This window comes from Panthera onca, chromosome C1, assembly GCF_046562875.1.
Source record: "Panthera onca isolate mPanOnc1 chromosome C1, mPanOnc1 haplotype 2, whole genome shotgun sequence".
In the NCBI taxonomy this organism is placed as follows: Eukaryota; Metazoa; Chordata; class Mammalia; order Carnivora; family Felidae; genus Panthera; species Panthera onca.
This window is the reverse complement of record NC_138346.1, coordinates 104,252,192-104,266,511: the sequence shown is the minus strand read 5'-3', so window position 1 is coordinate 104,266,511 and position 14,320 is coordinate 104,252,192. Positions and strand designations below refer to the sequence as shown.

General features: G+C 50.0%; 1 protein-coding gene across 2 annotated transcripts in view; it reads right to left on the bottom strand.

The window, feature by feature from the left end:
- GLI2 (GLI family zinc finger 2) overlaps nt 1-14,320 on the bottom strand; it is a 257,247-nt gene that overhangs the window by 102,897 nt on the left and 140,030 nt on the right. The window lies entirely within an intron of this gene.

The following is a 14,320-nucleotide window of genomic DNA, read 5'->3' as shown; positions in this document are numbered from 1 at the left end:
CACAAGGGAATGTCTCAAAAGGTGGTAGGATCCCGATCTTCCCGAAGGGACTGGAAGCCCAAAGGAGGTGACAGACAGGCAGGAGGGGCTAGGCCTCTCCTAGGGGGAAGGGGCTCTGCACTGTGACTGAAGCCCCTGGCCCCTCTCTGGGGCTTTCTTTTCTTTTCTTCCCTCCAGCTGCATGTCACAGGTTCACAGAGCACCCAAGGGACTCTCAGAGACACCTGTCATTCACAGGTGAGACTGGAGGGGAACCCGGGCCCCACCCCATCCCCAGCCAGGTGCCTTCCACCTGAACACCCTTCTCCTTGCTTCCTCCTTTGCTGCCTGCACCCCTTCTCCGTGGGGGAGGTGTCTTGAGGCCTACTGGGGGCTCCCATCCTTTTAGGCCTGGCCCTGCTCACCCTCCCTGCACCCCAGCCCTGGGCTCGAAGGGTGTGGCTCCTGAAATGATATCTGGGGCTGCCCCACCTTCCTTCTTCCAGAGGTGAGTGGTCCCCAGGGTCAAACTCACTGTGGGCAGCCACATCCAGCCAGAGACTGTCTCTAAACTCACGGTCCAGGGGCGCCTGGGTGGCGCAGTCGGTTAAGCGTCCGACTTCAGCCAGGTCACGATCTCGCGGTCCGTGAGTTCGAGCCCCGCGTCAGGCTCTGGGCTGATGGCTCGGAGCCTGGAGCCTGTTTCCGATTCTGTGTCTCCCTCTCTCTCTGGCCCTCCCCCGTTCATGCTCTGTCTCTCTCTGTCCCCCCCCCAAAAAATAAATAAAAAACGTTGAAAAAAAAAATTAAAAAAAAATAAAAATAAAAAAAATAAACTCACAGTCCAGTGGAACCCCTGAAATAAGCTGAATTATTTTATTTCCAAGCTATATCTCTCCCACTCTGTATATGAACAGTAGTGTATTCTGGAATCAACCTGTAGGGCTCTCCTGGTCCCTTATTACCTTCTATCCCCAAGGACCTGACCCCCTGCAAACTTTTTTATTTTTTGTTTCATTTCATTGTGGTTCCAGTATAGCTAACATAAGCGTTATCTTAGTTTCAGGGGGACGATACAGTGATTCAGCGCTTCCCTATGTCACCCACTGCTTATCACAACAAGTGGCCTCCTTAATCTTCAACACCTCTTTCGCCAATCCCTCCACTGACCTCCCTTCTGGTAACTATCAGTTTGTTTTCTATAGGTAAGAGTCTGTTTCTTGGTTTGGCACGCTCTCTCTCTCTCTTTTTTCCTTTGCTTTGTTTCTTAAATTCCACATATGTGAAATTATACGGTATTTGTGGTTTTCTGACTTATTTTACTTAGCATAATATTCTCTAGCTCCAGCCACATTGTTGCAAAGGGCAACATTTCATTCTCTTTTATAGCTGAATAATATTCGTGTGTGTGTGTGTGTGTGTGTGTGTGTGTGTGTGTGTGTGTCACACCTTCTTTATCCATTCATCTAGACACTTGGGCTTCTAGAAGTCAACCACAAGAGAAAATCTGGAAAGAGTCAAATAAATGGAGGTTAAGTAACATAATAATAAACAATGAATGGGTCAACCAAGAAATCAAAGAAGAAATCAAAAAGTACACGGAAATAGGGGTACCTGGCTGGTTCAGTTTGTAGAGCATGAAACTCTTAATCTCAGGGTCATGAGTTCAAGCCCTATGTCGGGTATGGTGCCTACTTAAAAAAAAAAAAATACATGGAAGCAAACAAAAATGAGAACACAACAGACCAAAAACCTTTGGGAGGCAGCAAAAGTGATTCTAAGAGGGAGCAATACAGGCCTATCTCAAGAAGCAAGAAAAATCTTAAACTATCTAACCATATATCTAAAGGAGCTAGAAGAAGAACAGGGGTGCCTGGGTGGCTCAGTCGGTGAAGCATCCAACTTCTGATTTCAGCTTAGGTCATGATCTCATGGTTCGTGAGTTCGAGCCCTGAGTCGGGGCGTGTGCTGACAGTATGAAGCCTGCTTGGGATTCTCTGTCTCCCTCTCTCCCTGCCCCTCCCGTGCTTGCACTCTGTCTCTGTCTCAAAATAAATAAATAAAAAGAAAGAACAAAATCCCATACCAACAGAAAAAAGGAAATAATCAAGATTAGAACAGAAATGAAAGACATAGAAACTAAAAAAACCAATAGAACAGATCAATGAAACCAGGAGCTGGTTCTCTGAAAATATCAACAGTGTCGATAAACCTCTAGCCAAACTCAAATAAATAAATAAATAAAATAAAATAAAATAAAATAAAATAAAATAAATAAAAGGGGAAAGGTCTCAAACAAAATCACTAATGAAAGAGGAGAAATGACCAACACTACAGAAATATAAGCAGTTGTAAGAACATTATGATAAACTCCATGCCAACAAATCGGACAACCTAGAAGAAATGAATAAGACCAGGCGCGCCTGGGTGGCTCAGTCGGTTGAGCGTCCAACTCCGGCTCAGGTCGTGATCTTGCAGTCTATGAGTTCGAGCCCCGCATCGGGCTCTGTGCTGACAGCTCAGAGCCTGGAGCCTGTTTCGGGTTCTGTGTCTCCCTTTCTCTCTGACCCTCCCCTGTTCATGCTCTGTCTCTCTCTGTCTCAAAAAAATAAACGTGAAAAAAAAAAAAAAAAAGAAATGGATAAGATCCTAGAAACATATAATCTCCCAGAACTGAAGCAGGAAGAAACAGAGCATTTGAGCAAACTGTCTTTGGATGCTAGGTCATTGGGAGCTCCGTGCTCTCCCTGGAGACTACACATTGCCCTGCCGCCAGCTACATCTGCCCTCTCTCCACCCTCTCCCCTCCTCCCCCCTGCCCTCTCACACCCAGGGTGGGGTGGGACTTCCCCAAGCGAGACACAGTCCCAGCCTTCTGGGTGAGGCCTGGGTAACTCTGACAGGGCACTAGGTAGTAGGGCCCAGAAGCTCTGAATCTGGGCTGCCTTCCCTGAGAGCACCACATTCAAGGTCTTCTGAGTGAGGCAGTGACCATACCAGGACACCCAATGCATGCACTTGCTCAGATAATCCTACTAAATATCCTGCACAGTCAGTGCCTCAGCCCCACTTTACAGATGCAGAAACTGAGGCTCAGAGAGGTCGTGTTATTGTGGTAACACAAGTAGTTTTTTCCATTATCAGGTGTTGCCTTTTAAGGATGGCTAAAAAAAAAAAGGCCAATCTCATATTTTGCTCCTTGGAGTAAGAAATATCTATATTTCAGTCCATATAGCCAACTGGAAGCGTTTTGTGCAACCGTGACAGCTAAAAACAGAGATTTAACACCAAATTAGGTTCAACTTCACTTCAAGTACCAAAATTTTACTTTTTGAAATCAGTACAAATCAATTTCAGCTTGAGAAAGACATAACTTAGCCATTTACAATTTCGCTCATCTGCAGATATCTTAGTTGTCCCAACCCAGGTCCTACCTGCTTTTTTCCTGGCTTATTCCTGCTGTCTGAGGTGTTCCACGGCATGGAGAGAAAAACCAAAGGCTTTGCCTTGTAGTGGGGCAAAACAAGGTTTGTGTTTGTTTGTGACTAACCACATATATGACCTGGTTTCCCCTCCTGAGGGCAGAACTGGGGGGTCCAGGGCAGAGGAGAAAAGAGGGCTTGAGTGTAGGAGGGGCAGTAAGGAGGGGCAGAGGATGCCAGGTGGTAAGAAGGGATGTGAGGCTAGTCACAGGCTGGAAAAGATGGGAGAAAAAAGAGACCCTTTGCTTTTTTTTTTTTTTTAAGTTTATTTATTTATGAGAGTGAGAGAGAGAGAGAGCGAGCATGAGTGGGGGAAGGGCAGAGACAGGGGGGGACACAGAATCCAAAGCAGGCTCTAGGCTCTGAGCTGTCAGCACAGAGCCCGACGCGGGGCTTGAACTCACAGACCATGAGATCATGACCCAAGCTGAAGTTGGATACTTAACTGACTGAGCCATCCAGGAGCCCCTTTAATTTTTTTTAATGCTTATTTATTTTTGAGAGAGAGAGAGAGAGAGAGAGAGAGAGAGAGAGACAGAGAGAGACAGAGGGTGAGCAAGGGAGGGGCAGAGAGAGAGAGGGAGACAGAATCCGAAGGAGTTCCAGGCTCTGTGCTGTTAGCACAGAGCCTGATGCGGAGCTCAAACTCACAAACCATGAGATCACGACCTGAGCCGAAGTCGGATGCTTCACCGACTGAGCCACCCAGGTGCTCCAAGAAAGAGGCCTCTTGCTTTAAATCTGCATGGAAAGTAATTAAGTTTGTCCAAGTCTCTAACTAAAATTCTCAACTAGCAAAGCCCCCACGGCCGGGCTCTTGGAGATTCACGTAAAACACAGTGATGGTAATAAGTGTGCGGGCAGTGGACTCAGAAGTGGTGTCCACTCAGCGCTGCCTGTTCGCAGACAGAAACATATTCTGCTTTCTCACCCCTCCCACTCAGCATCCTTAAAGCAAACCCCTTCCCCTTCCCCTCAAGAGCCCCCAAGACGTGAAGGTCGGCATGAAGGTCGAAAAGTCAGGCTCATCCCGCCTGTTCAGCCTGCACAATACTGTGCACGCAGAGGGGGGTGCAGGGAGCTGGAGCAGGATCTCTGGATGTGCTAATTTATTCCTATCCCCCATCTCCAGCACGATCTGCCGACATATGAAAATGCACACACATTTCTCCATATGGGCATTTTAGCCGGTTTTTAAGATCCTAAATGCTGAAATACAGCGGGCTGTGGAAGCTCAGCTAGATGCTGAACAAAATGATTGCTTTGCTCTGCTGGCTGAAGGGTCCCCCTCCCGTGGCCGGGTGGCTCTGGTGGGTTAAAAGCTCCTCATTAGCGCGGGCGCGTGCAAACAGAGTTTAACACACTGAATCGGAATCTACTGGTTTTCGTCCACAAACTCCTAAATAGTAATTATGGGTTACTGTAGGGTGACAGCCCCGGGCTGTTAAGAGACTGCAGCCTGATAATCTTCCAGAGGTCTAGCCAGCAGCAGGACGGCAGCAAGAGGCCAGCTAGTGGATGCGTGCGTCCTAAGAGAGCGGCCTGCCTGGGGTGCCGTCCCTGGTCTACACAGCCCTCCTCCTGCCACCCTACTGATGCCAGCTCCCCCCCGCCCCACACCACTGGTTTGGAACCATGCTCTCCCAGGATCCCCGGGGATCTCCCACCTGGACAGAGCCTGCAACAGGGTCTTAACGGGCTTCTCTCTCCGTCCCCACCAGCTCAAGAATTCTACTATGCAAACCTGACCACACCCATTCACGGCCAAGGTCATGCTCCCAGGATGGGTACACAGCCCCTCCGGTCTCGGCTGCAGGTGACGCTCCAGCCCTTCCCGGGCTCGCCCTAATCCCAGATCCTCTGCCAATTCCCTCCTTTCTCTGTGAGTTCCTCCAGGCAGGGCAGTGTCCAGCTAAAAGCCTCTTGCCTAAGCCAAAGCTGGCCACGGGAAGGCACAGGGGCACACAGAAGCCATAAAAAGGGAAGTCCCTGCCTTTGATGGCTGAGGAACCAGATCTACCACAGGGGTCCGGGAGGTGACCTCTGGCAAGGCCCCCGGTGCAGTGCCAAACACACACCCTACGCCCCTCCATGCCGGCACCTGGGTGTGGGGAGGAAGGTGCCGAACGGCACAAGACACTGGAAGCGGGGAGCTCAGAGGGCTTCAAGCAGAAGAGATTCTGAAACCAGAAAAATTAACCAGGTCTGCTCTTTTCTTTTTGCTATAGGATATGCATTTTAAAAATAAGTTTCATACCGTGTATATGATTCCATATTCTGCTTTTAGTTTTTTTGGCATTGCACTATGTCATGAAGTTTCTTCATAAATATCATTTTAGGGCACTCACGCTGTCTCATCCCAGGGAGATTAATTTATTTAAACTCTCCCCTTTATTCAGCCAAGTCTTTAAACACTATAAAGTGACTTTACTACACCCATGATTCTGTTTATGCAGCATTCCTTAGTCTTAATTATTTGTATAAAGAGACGGTCTTCCTCCATTAGAGCCATTATTGGCCACAAAAAGTAACTAATACACTTGACTGTAATATCATAAGAGGAAAGGATTCTCTCTTTCCTTCTCATCCAGCCCCTGGCAGGAGGAGGCCACAGTGACTGTTTGTGGTTGAAGGAAGAACAAATAGGTGAGCGAACGAGCGAGCGAGTGAGCCAGTGTATAAGTGACCACTCCCCCAGTCTATTTGACTGAAGTTACAATTCGTTAATTCCCCATCAGAGACCCAGGCTCGGCCAGCATATCACCGCATCCTCAACAGCCTCCCTAGATGTTGATACAGAAGGGTTTAAAAAACACAAATACCCTTTCACGAGCAAATTCCAGTATCAAAACTGAGGCCACTGGTACAACGTCTTTGGACAACTGGCAGTATTTACGGAAGCTGACCACACGCGTACCTAGGATCCCGCGGTTTTACTCCTGGGTGGGGCCTCCGCAGAAATGAGCAGAAATGAGCACGTACGCTCACCAAGACTGTACGAGGATGTTCACAAGCAGCACAGAACAGCCCCCAAATGGGGAACGGCCCAAATGTTCATCGCCACTAAAACAGCTCATATGTTGTGCTATGTTCACAGAAAAGGAATATTCAACAAAGAATAAACAAACTACAACATGATGTAACACCACGAACGAATCTCCCAAACATAAGAAAGAAGCCAGGCACAAAAAGGACACATGTTGCGTGATTCCATTTCTCTAAGGACTGGCTGTCGGAGGTCAGGACCACGGCTGCCGCAGGGGTAGAGTCGGGGAGCGGACACGAGGGGCTCTGGGATGCTGGCTGTCGTCTGTTCCTTGATTTGGGTGCTGGTTTACACGAGCGTGTTCACCAAGCTGCACACTTCCGATGCGTGTACTTTACTGTGTGCACGCTATATTCTAATAGCTGTTGGAAGGATGCAGTCATTTTTAAACTTCATCAAAAAGAGTGTCCTTAAAGGATGTCTCAAGTGTCCGCATGTAGGCCCCTGGAGGAATCCACGAGCGATGCGGGATCTGTCCACCCGGTCTGCAGCGTGACCTCAGGAAGTTCAGACTGACATGGGATGGGCGAGAAGTCAGCCGGCCGCGCTCAGGGCTGGCGGGGTTCGGGAGCAGAGCCTCCCTCTCTGATGGTCACACTGTCGGGGCTGGGTCATGCCTTGGGCAGATGTACACCCAGGGCCAAGGCCCAGCCCGTCCCAGGCCACATGCCCGGGCCTCGCCAGGCCTCCTCAGACCTCTTGCTCCCGACACACCACTGCCCACTGTGTGAGCGACAGGTCCAGGTTCCGTGGGGCCTGAAGCCTGTGCAATTTGGGCGGGGACTCTTTAATGGATCCACAATTAAGCAGAAGGCCGTGGAGGGGGCTATGCCCACAGGGCCCTGAAGCACAACCTCTGCTGAGGGGGTCTACACTGGCCAGGACGCCAGCTGCCTGTCCCCGACACTGGCCCACCCCAGAATGACCTCAGGGGCTTTCCAGAGCCTGCTTCAGCTGGGGCCATCAGTGTCATTCCCTACGGGCCAGCCAGACCGGTCACCCACGGGCCCCACAGAGAAAGGCCATTCCTGAGACGGTACCCGCTCTGCCGTCTGACCTGCCTGCATCCCTCCTCCACCTCGCTCTCCCCAGCCAGCTACAAAGCCTCAGAAGACAAGCCCTGCCCGTTCACCTGTCACCCCCACTCATTGCTCTGCTGAACACTTCAAACCACAGGAAGGGACGTTCCTTCTCACACTTCTGACTAGATGTGATCTCAAGGGTGGCTGTAGCAGGAATATACCAGGGAGCTTCAGGGGGAGGCGTGGCTGTTTGATCAAGGCTTTGTTCTGTGAGCCCCTCAGGTCAGAGCACGCCCAGCAAGACACTAGGGACAGCACAGGGAGCCATCCTGGGTAACTTCCAGAAGGAAGCACAGCCCTGAATCCTCACCTGCCCCTTCACAAAGCATTACTGCCTCTGAAGGTTTCCCTGCCTTCTCCTCCCAGCTTGCCACTAAGCAGTCTGTTTGATCTGCGCGTGCTCCTTCTTTTGAATATCTAATTTGAATGAATCGCAACAATCTGAAAACAGGGAGTGGGGAGGGAATTAAGTTTGAGCAATTACTGTGTGCAGGTACCATTTTTTTTTTCCATGTCTGGGCAAAGGCAACGTGTTGTAAAGAGTTAACAGCTTTTGGGGCACCTGGGTGGCTCAGTTGGTTGAGTGTCTGACTTCAGCTCAGGTCATGATCTCACGGTCCGTGAGTTCGAGCCCCGCGTCGGGCTCTGTGCTGACAGCTCAGAGCCTGGAGCCTGCTTCCGATGCTGTGTCTCCCTCTCTCTGGCCCTCCTCCGCTCACACTCTGTCTCACTCTCTCTCTCAAAAATAAACATTTTTTAAAAATTAAAAAAAAAAAAAAAGAGTTAACAGCTTTCGAGCTAGGTGGAGCTCGGATGGACCCTGGCAAGGCTCCCCCTCACTTTCCCATCTGTAGAATGGGAATAACAGTACCACCTAGTCTTATTTTGAGGAAGAGATAACAGACACAAAGAGCCTGATACAGCAAGGACCCAATAAAAGTTGGCTGTTATTTTTATAAGCTTCTGTACGTTTCACCGCACAAGCAACAGCTATATGCTAATAGCTGTGTTCTGTTCATGCTTCACTTACCAACGTCTCTTAGCGATCATCCTGCATCAGAACGAATAGATCGAATTCACTTTTACCTGCTGCGTGTTATTCCTCAAGATGGAAATGCCAAAGTTTGCTTAACCATTTCTGGATTGTTTGGGTTGTTTCCAATTCTTTGTTGTTCTGAACAATGCTACAAGGGACCTTTCCACCCATGCCTCACTGGACACGTGCACAACTGTTCCTCCAGGACTGATCCCGAGAAGGGAAACTGCTGGGTCTCAGGGGGTTCTAAATTTGTCTCACACGCTGTCAAGTGCCCTCTAGAAGGCTGACACTCCCCCGGCAACCGAGGAGAGGGTCCACTTCTACCCATCCTGCCCTTCGTTAAACTTCTAAGTCTTTGCCAATTTGATGACTACTCCCTAGATACTAAGAAGGTTGACGGGCTTCTTCCTTATGCTTAACTTACATTTCCTTATGTTTATCTTCTACTAATTAACCTATTTGTTACTTATTTTTTTAAAAACTGGGCACTCTCTTCCTTTGTTTTGTCAAGGTTTCTGTCCTTCCGTTGTGTCACATATGTGAGACATGACGCCACTCCCAGTCTGTTACTTGTCTGAACGTTGTTCATGGCATCTTTTCCATACGAAAGGTTACAGTTTTACTGATGGCTGCAGTCTACTTTGGGATGTAGCAAAAATCAGCAGGAACAGAGACTGAGAGAGACACAGTTGGATTGGGGCGGGGGGTGGGTGATGTTAACGGCAAAATCAGGGGCTGGGAATTTCCATGTAAAATTTCTTCAGCTCTGTTCAATGTTTGAAGAGTTCTGTAACAAAAAGGTCAGAAGAAAAGTATGCAATCCCGATATAGTCGAGCGTGTCCATCTATGGCTTTCCCATTCTGTGTCTTGCTTAGGGATTCCCGTGGCAGCCGGAGGGCGGGGGTGAATGAAGGAGTTCACTCTCCTAAGTTGGATTTTTTCTTAATCCGTTCTAGAAGCATTTTCAATTTACTTAAAGCCTATGAAGTATGGATTTAAATTTCTGCTCCCTATAACCTATTACTTTAATACTACCTATAGGACAGTGAAAAAACAAATTAAATTCCCAGTTGTACTTTTACCAATTTCTGGACTTACCATTCTGATCCAATGCCTGGCTGTAATCGCTCTATAACATGCTTTAACGTTTGGTAGGGCAGGCCTCCCACCCTCACCACCCCCCTCCCCCCCGACCCCGCATCACCGTCGTCTTTTGCAAAGCGGTCTTGGCCCTTTGGCATTATTTTCTCTTCCACGTGAATTTTACAATCAGCATGGAGAATTCCATTAGAATCCTCCTGGGATGTGGAGCGTGACTGATGGCACAGAACTGATAGATAATAACACTCATACGATCGTGAGGAAAGGGGATGGTGTCTGCAGAGGGCCTGAGCCACGACAAGCGGTCAATAAACTGGAGCGGCTATTATTACTGTAGTTGTTGCTATAAGCGGGGAGAGGGTTGCTGGGGACACGCTGCACCCAACCCGTCTCTTCTGGCCCCAGGAAACATTCCCTCTCGAAAACTGTTCTTAGATTGCTTCCAAGCCCATCCCCTTTTCTGCACGGGCCATGGCCCCACGAAAAGAACTTCGGTTCTTTTAGGTCCTTCCCCATGTACCCTCCCTCCAAGCGAGCAGCCCTTCTCACACCCAGGCCAAGACGTCCAGCCCAAAAGTCCTTCCTCAAGCTTTCCCTCTAGATGTGGTCCACTTCTTCAGGCTCCCGAGTCCACACGGGGCCTGCCAGGGCCCAGGACCAGCTTGGAGATTCTGACTCAGCCTCTACCCTGCTCACACACCGTCTGCTGACAAGGAGCGGCCCATCCCTGTGCCCAGGTCCCAGCTTGGGAGGGAGCTCGCGTGCACAAAGTCAGCCCCCATGCCAGGCACGGGCACCAGCTGCCCTTTACCCAGCATGGACCCCAGGCCCCCACCAAGTCTCATAGGACCCGCAGTGGTGGGCGTCACCTGGATGAAGAGACAGGCTCCGAGAGGAGAGAGCGTCAGGACAAAAGTGGGGAAGCTAGGACCCAAAGCCAGGTCTGCCTGACATCCCTCAGCCCCATTCCTCCTAGGGAAGACTGGCCCTGGGACCAACAAATATCCCTAAGAAAGACACCCCCCCCTCCCCGGCCGGGACAGACGGGCACAGGGGCCTCAGGCCCTAGCTGGGGTGTCTCCGAGCACCCCTCCCATTCCTTTTTCTTCGCAAGGACAGCAGCTGCCACAGCGTGCAGCTGTTGACAAACTAGTCAGCACGCTGCCGAGGCGTCTTTCCAAGCTGCCTGCATCCTCCTGAGCAGAGAGATACCTCATTAGCGTGCTATATTTCAGCCTCGAGAAAACAATGCATGCCAAGAGACCATAAACAACAAGTACAAATGCTACAGGTCATGGATGATAGATGCCGCCCGCAGACGTTCTACGTGGGCCCTGCTTACACAGACGGGAGTGAGGCCCGCTTCCGGGCACATCTGTCTTTCCCCAAACGCTGACGCAGGAAGAAGCCAAGCACAGTCTGTGCTCCACATGCACACGGGGGCCCTGGCTCCCTGCCCCCCACCATTAGCCTTCTCTCCTGACGGGTGAGCTATACTCTTCTCTGACGACGTTCAGTATCTCCAGCCTCTCGCTATTCTACTCTGGCTACTGGTTCTTTCGTTTATTATCATAACTTTTTTTCCCCTCACCGCTTGCTACAGGTCCAGGAATTTTTCTCTTTGAAAAAATAAAGTTTCAAAACACGCCAGCCAATTTCTGAAAAGAGCTGGCCGGCCAGTGGAGAAATCAGGCCAAAGCCAAGGCAAACGGTCTGTTGCACAGAGCTACTGAGCCTCACAGACTGGGCTCTGTTGACCTGAGGGGCGGTTCTGGAAAGGAGGCACCGAGGGTTGAATGCGGTCACTCTGGCCCTCTGGAGGCCGGCTGGGATGGTGGCCGGTGGCCCGGAGCCCTCTGGAGTGGGGACAGACAAGCAGGAGCTTCAGGGTCTGCAGGCGGTGGGCTGCAGGATGGCTTAGTGCTTCTTCGGTTGGAGCAGCCTCCAGACAGAGAGGTCTACTGGACCCAGGCAAGGTGCTGGGGCAGCTGAGGACCCCAGGCGGTCTACCGAAAGGTGACTGTGAGGAGACACGAAGGTGTTCGCAGTGGTCACATGCTCTGCAAACAACCGAGATTTTACATCCCATTTTCCAGTGATGGGGAGGGAGGTGCAAGGGTACAGTCCCCCTGGGCAGAGGTGTGGTCAGATGAGGGGCCCGTGAGCCTTGACACTGGAGGGCTGCTCACAGCCCAGCCAGCCGCAGGCATGTCAAAAAAAACCACCCTGCAGGCCATTAAAAAGGGGGCCAAAATGTAGTCTGGGGACCCCTGAAGATCCCTGAGACCCTTTCAGGAGATCCGCAAAGTCAAAACTATCTTTATGCTAAGATGTTATTTGGACAGTGCCGGTTTCCCAGAGGCTACCATGGAACAGATCAAATGCTGGAAGGATAAGAGATTGCTACCTTCATTAAGCAAGACAGTAAAGAGGTGTGTAAAATTGGAGACCAATGCCACCCTTTAATGTTTTTGTTGTTTGGGAAAATATTTTTCACAACATGTTATGGGTTATTTTCAGTAACATGAAATGGGCTTGTTACTATTATTTTCAAATAAATTTAAAATATTTAAATTTCTCAGTTTTAATTTCTAAATATCAATAAATCCATATCAACGGATATAAACTCCCCGCCCTCCTGAAAAACTCTTTGGAGTTTCCAATACATATATTTTTAAGTTTATTTATTTATTTTTGAGTGAGAGAGAGAGAGACTGGGACAGAGAGAGAGGGGGCGGGGGGAGACAGTGAATCCCAAGCAGGCTCTACACTGTCAGCACAGAGCCCGGTGTAGGGCTCAAACTCATGAACCGTGAGATCATGACCTGAACCGAAGTCGGACGCTTAACCGACTGAGCCACCCAGGTGCCTCGGAGGTTTCAATAATTTTTAAGAATGGAAAGGGGTCCTGAGACCAAGAGGTTTGAGGATTGCAACTTTACAAGAACTTGAATGGCAAGGGGTTTTAAGGGGGCAGGATGCATTGGTGGGTGAATGAAATAACAAATACAATACAATCTCATTTTGTAAAAAGGGACGTGGGCTTTTGTGTGTAATATATAGGCACAGAAGACTTGCCAGCACCTGTTCCAGAACGTTACTGCTAGCTTTTTCTGGGTGATGTTTCTTGTCTGTCATTCACGTAGACTACTACTGCAATCAAATGAAGTGCATAATTGATGTTTAAAGTTTAGTCTATCATGTTCTGAAAAGCCCACTGAGTAGTCTTTGAACAAGTACCACTTCTGAGCCCTTACTATGGGCCAGGCGCTGTGCTGAATGTTTCAGGGACGTAGGTTTATTTAATCCCAACGATAGCTGTGGATGATCAGCCTTGCTTTACAGATGAGAAACTGAAGGTCAGGGCAAGGCTTAGCATCTTGTCCACGGTCACACAGACAGCAGGTGACACAGAACCAGGACTCCAGTCTGGGCCAGTCGGTCACCAGAAGCCTGGGCTCCTGACCACTGGGCTAGGTGGCTTTCCCTGCAGGTCCTGGGGCTCCGGGAATGGCAATGTGCCAGAGCCTGCACCTGGGGTCCCTTGGCATCAACAGTCTGTCATGGCTGAGCCTGCCATGTGGACTTCACCTCCGGTGGGCAAGGACCCAACTCTCTTACATGCACCCTGCAGCCCCTGTGTCTACCCCTGGACTGAGCAGGTGACTAATGGACAGGACCAGGCAGCCACAGCGGCTCAGCAGGGGTCTGTCGTTGTGCCCGGCCCCTGGGGGGAGCTGCGTCTGCTGTAGGCTGGCTTACTCCAGCCACCACTCTCTCTTCGGGGCGCTCACCCCAGATCAGAACCCAGACCGGGCCTCCGTGGTCATAGCTGAAGGGTTGACTCTGAGCACAGGTCTCTACCCTCACCTCCCTGACCACAGATGTGGGCATAGAGGAGGTCGAGGGGGTTGGAATGATGGACTCAGGTCATGCACGGCCTCCTCCAGCCGTCGGTCTGCCCGCCGATGACCACCTGGCACACTGACAAACTTTGTGCTCCCCTCCCTGCTTGCACAGGAGGTTCCCTGGCTCCTCTGCCTCTGGCACCGGGCGATGCTGTCTGCCTGTGCTCACCCTGGAAGGCCCGGAACCCTCCGTTGCTTCCTGAACCGGTGTGCTTGCAGTGGGAGTTGAGAAACATAATAAATGGGCCCAGCCCCGTGTGCAGCACCTAATTTGCAATAATATTGAAGTCTCCAACAATAACTCATTTACTCTTATAATAAATATATAAAAAAAGACAAATTGCTACATTGAACATGCATTTTCTTCACCGCAAGTAGCTGCTACCCCAGGGAGAAAGCCCTGTGCTGCTAACTAATAGTAAATCCTTTGGAAAATCATGTGTCATAATGATGGACAACCAGGGAAGGGGTATTAAATAGATTTAGAGGTTAGCTACTCTAACAAGAACAAAAGACGTCCTTTGCAAACCTGCACCTATAAGAGCACAGATCAGCCTCTGATTAGCACTCACCTTCTGACAGCCCAGGTGCAGAGAAGGAAAGAAAAGTTTCTGTCCTGGGCGGGTGTGGCTGGCTGGGTGTCAGCACAGAGGCACTGGGCAGAAGGAGCGTGGGGGACGCC